This window comes from Empidonax traillii, unplaced genomic scaffold, assembly GCF_003031625.1.
Source record: "Empidonax traillii isolate 1590-97213 ecotype Southwest subspecies unplaced genomic scaffold, ASM303162v1 scaffold2019:size42546, whole genome shotgun sequence".
Lineage (NCBI taxonomy): Eukaryota > Metazoa > Chordata > Aves > Passeriformes > Tyrannidae > Empidonax > Empidonax traillii.
In genome coordinates, this window is record NW_020957212.1 from 37,614 (window position 1) to 42,546 (window position 4,933).

The 4,933-nt window shown below is 49.6% G+C and overlaps 1 pseudogene; it reads left to right on the plus strand.

Moving 5' to 3' along the window:
- The first annotated feature begins 4,048 nt into the window (after positions 1 to 4,048).
- Positions 4,049 to 4,928, plus strand: LOC114071432 (annotated as a pseudogene).
- Positions 4,929 to 4,933: the final 5 nt, after the last annotated feature.

The following is a 4,933-nucleotide window of genomic DNA, read 5'->3' on the forward strand; positions in this document are numbered from 1 at the left end:
ATCCCGGTTTGTTTTGGAACAGTTACTGGGAAAACTGCCAAGAGAGGCTTGTTTATATAAATATACCTATTGTTTGGGAACAAGGAGAACGAATATATAAACATGGCTTTTTTATTTATTTTTTTGGCCATCCTATCCCTTTTCATATATATCTATGGATTTCCCAAAGGAAGGGAATCAGAAGGCACGGACCAATTTCTACCTTTCCTTGATTATGACCTCAAGGGCCTAGTAGCGGAGGGCCCTTGGATTAGAATTGGCCCCAGTCCTGACATAAATTGTTTAGCAACAGTGCTATTGTTGATAAAGGTCATGGAAGTGTTATTTAAAATTGGAAAGGTAGTGTGGTATTGCTTTCCTTGTTGCAGGAAAGGCCAAACCTCAAAGGGATTCACTGGAACTTTGGGAAAGGCCTTGAAAAAGCCAGTCTCTGGATGGCAAGGAATGTGGGCCAATTTTGGAAAATTGGTAGGACGCGTGACACCTCCCATTAGTTGGGAGTTCACGCCTGAACAAGTGCTTGATCCTGACGAGATGGCATGTCGTTTAGCTGAAGGGTGTTTTTCTTATGAGGACCCAAACATGCAGTTTTTTGCTTTGTACTGGGGCCTGGCGAGTGCTTATCGAGCTGCCGTTGACTACTCTCGGAAGGCTATGGCCAAGGCAGAAACTCAAACCATGCCACCTGGAACCAGTGCCACCTCTACTACATCCACGGGAAATGGAACGCAAACTACACCACCCAAGATACCTCTTGCCCCCGTAGTGAAAAAGAAGAGCTGGACATCGGTGCCCGACATGATTAGTCTACGACCAATGGGAGATCAAAGCAAGTCGGATGATAGCAGGGAAGGGCCTGATACTGATACCAGTGCCAGTAGTCAACAAAAGCAAAACAGCCTGAAAATGGAAAGTGAAGTTTCAAGATCAATGACCCCATCAGAACTTCGGGACTTGCGAAAAGATTACAGTCGTCAGCCTGGTGAACGAATTCTATCATGGCTGTTTTGATGCCGAGATGGTGGGACTAGAGCTCACATACTGGCAAGTCATGAAGCACAGTAACTAGGATCCCTCACCAAAAATCGTGAACATGATCGATTGGTTGCTGATACAAAACCCGAAACCAGTCTTTGGGCGTGACTTGTCACAGCTGTTAAAGAAAAATATCCATTCAAAGAATATTTAACATGCCCAACGAGGAAGTGGACTAAAGTAGAAGAAGCCATCCAGTACTTAAGAGAATTGGCATTGTTGGAACTTATGTATGATGACTCCCAATATGATGGTGTCGTTGATAAACCAGAGGGCGTCACTTGCACAACGCCTATGTGGAGAAAGATAGTCCAAGGTGCTCCTGCATCATATGTTCATGTCTTGGCAGCAGTGATGCTTCCAAACACACAAGAAATGCTTGTGGGCACACTGTGTACTGTGTTACGACATCTAGAAGAAACAGTAGGATCTAGCAATGCATTTTCTAGAGAAAACTCTGATTCCAGTTACAGACCAAAAACTGAAAGAGAGGAGTTTTATGATCACTCCGAATATGAGGATGATTACGGAGACTGCAAAGACCAACGTTACAGAGATAGATCGGCTGAACAGTCTTGACCACAATCTAGATCTCTGTCCCAGTCCCACTCACGATCTCCTTCCATCACACACAGAAGGAGAGAAAGCCCTAAGCGTAAATCACGTAATGAACTGTGGGCTTATCTGCGTGCCCAGGGAGAGAACATGAGGAAGTGAGATGGAGAAGCTACTTCCAAACTTGCAGCCAGAGTGAGAGAACTAAAAAGTAAGAAAGTCTACATGGTAGATGCAGATATCCTGGAAAGAGGACAGCAATCTCCAAGACGCAGGAAGACTGAGGTCCGTTTCTGGGATGACAAGAAAGCCTCTGACAAGCCACAGCAAAGATGCAATGGTGAATGTTCAAACCAGAGCCAATAGAGGGGCCCTGCCTTCTGTCAGGAGGAGGAAAGGGACGAGAAAGATAACAGAGTTTATTGGACGGTGTGGGTTCGATGGCCTGGCACATTGGATCCTCAGATACCAAGCTTTAATAGATACTGGCGCACAGTGTACATTAATGCCCTCAGGACATGTGGGCACAAAGACTGTTTCTATTTTTGGAGTGACAGGAGGGTCTGAAGAGCTGTCAGTGGTAGAGGCCGAAATAAGCTTGATGGGAGACCAATGGGAAAAGCATCCCATTGTGACAGGGCCAGAAGCCCCTTGCATTCTCAGCATGGATTACCTCAGAAGAGGATACTTTAAGGACTGAAAGGGGTACCGATGGGTTTTTGGTGTAGCCGCAGTGACTGAAGAGGAGTCCAAGTGGTTATCTGCCCTGCCTGGCCTCTCAGAAAATCCGTCTGTTGTAGGATTACAGGGGGCACTGGATCCCCTCATCCAGATCACGAATAACAATGTTAAACAGGACCAGTCACAACACTGAGCCTTTGGGAACCCCACTAGTGACCGGCCCCACCTGGATTTAGTTCCATCCCCCACCACTCTCTGGGCCATCAGCCAGTTTTTCCCCCAGCAAACAGTTCCCTCGTCCAGGCCATGAGCAGCCACTTTCTGCAGGAGGCTGTGGGGCAGAGCAGGGTCCTGCAGCCCAGGGTGCTGTGCTGGGCAGGGACTCTGCTGCCTGCCAGGGGCAGCTCTCAGCTGGCCCGGGGAGCTACTCCCAGGGCTGGGGCAGAAGGGCTGTGGGCAAGGAGCAAGCCTGGCAGGTCAGGGAGGATCTTTTCCATGTCTCGCTATTGCAGGCTCAGACCTGCTCACAGCTCCACACCACTCCACGATATTTAATGGAGAATTTCTGGCAAAGCTCAGAAAAGATAGGGGTTATAGGAAAGGAATTAATTAGTCCTGATGTGTGTTTCCTGCTTAGGCATTGTAGCACAGACATTGTTCTCTCAGCTCAGGAGGCTGCACTGAAATTCAAACCCCTTTACTCTCCGAGGTGAATATTTCAGGCAGTCAGAAATGAGCACAGGATCTTGGGCAGTGCTGAGCCTTCCCTTGGGGGTGGGTACTCTTCTGTGCCAGCCCTTGGCCTCCCTGTGGGAGGGTTCCTGTCCTGCTCTGTCCGGCACAGCTGTACCTCTGGGCTGGCACAGGGGACACTTCACAGAGCTGCCCTTTCAAGCAGCACTGCCCTGCTCTCAGCACAGATCTTGGAGGGGTTGTAAAGATTCACCTGTGTGTGAAGTCATCCTCAAGGCAGCACAAGGGAAAGTGCAGGGCAAATGGGAGGCTGACAGGCACTGCAGCTCTCCTGGCTCTGCAATAAGCAATGGAGAGCTCAGCCCTTCTGCCTGTCGTGTCCCAACACTCTTCAAATTTGGAATCAGAAAAATTTGCCCCTAAAAAAACACACCCCAGGTGTTACGACTGTAACCAAAAAACCCAGTCAAAATTAATTTAAGGATACACTGTGCCTCTCTTCTGCAGCCCAAATTGCTCCAGGACAACAGGACAGGAATTTAACTTTTCCATCCAAGCTGGGTTCCAGGTGACATCCCCTCTGATCATGGGAGATGTCACAAACCAGCTCCATGTCTGCACAGCAGCAGAGCAAAGCTGAGTCCTGGGCAGCACATGGGCAGAGCTCCTGCTCCTCATAGCACCCCCAGAGAGTACAAAGCAGAAAAAAGAAATGCCTTTACTTGGAGGGGATTGCCCCTGAAAACTGCACTGGCTTTGCTGAGAGGGGGTTGTCCTAATTGTTCCCTGTGCTTTCCTGTGGAGTGTGGCTATACCAGGTGCCGCAGGGACTTCTGGGAGTTGTAGTTCTAAGACTCTGTTACACATGCTCAGATGAATGCTTGTATGGGATTGGCTTGGGAAGTTGCCTGTGTGACGTGGGATCATTTGAAACTACTATTTAACCTGTGACTCTTTGAATAAAGACACATTCGTTACTCACCATAGTGGTGTTCACCAGGGTCCCCATGGGACTTATTTATTTATTATATTAATAATGCTACACTTTCCTTTTCTGAACAGACGCTGTGCTAAGGAACAGATAATGCCCAACAGCAGTTCCATGGCCCAGTTCCTCCTCCTGGCATTGGCAGACAGGCGGCAGCTGCAGCTCCTGCACTTCTGGCTCTTCCTGGGCATCTCCCTGGCTGCCCTCCTGGGCAACGGTCTCATCCTCAGCCCCATAGCCTGCGACCAGCACCTGCACACCCCCAGGGACTTCTTCCTGCTCCACCTCTCCCTCACAGACCTGGGCTGCATCTGCACCACTGTACCCAAAGCCATGCACAGTTCCCTCTGGGACACCAGGCACATCTCCTACCAGGAATGTGCTACCCAGGTCTTTTTCTCTTTACCTTTTTCATCTCAGCGGAGTTTTCCCTCCTCACCATCATGTGCTACGACCGCTACGTTGCCATCTGCAAATCCCTGCACTGCGGGACCCTCCTGGGCAGCAGAGCTTGTGCCCACATGGCAGCAGCTGCCTGGGCCACTGGGTTTCTCACTGCTCTGCTGCATACAGCCAAGACATTTTCCCTGGCCCTTTGCCAGGGTAGTGCCCTGGGCCAGTTCTTCTCTGAGATCCCACACATCCTCAAGCTCTCCTGCTCAGGCACATACCTGAGGGAAATCAGGCTTCTTGCTTTTAGTGCTTTTCCTGTTTTGGCATTTTTTGTTTTCATTGTTTTCTCCTGTGTGCACATTTTCAGGGCTGTGCTGAGATCCCCTCTGAGCAGGAACGGCACAAAGCCTTTTCCACGTTCCTCTCTCACCTGGCCATGGTCTCCCTGTTTATCAGCACTGCAGAATTTGCCTACCTGAAGCCCCCCTCCATCTCCTCCCCATCCCTGGACCTGACCCTGTCAGTTCTGTACTCAGTGGTGCCTCCAGCACTGAATCCCCTCATCTACAGCCTGAGGAACCAGGAGCT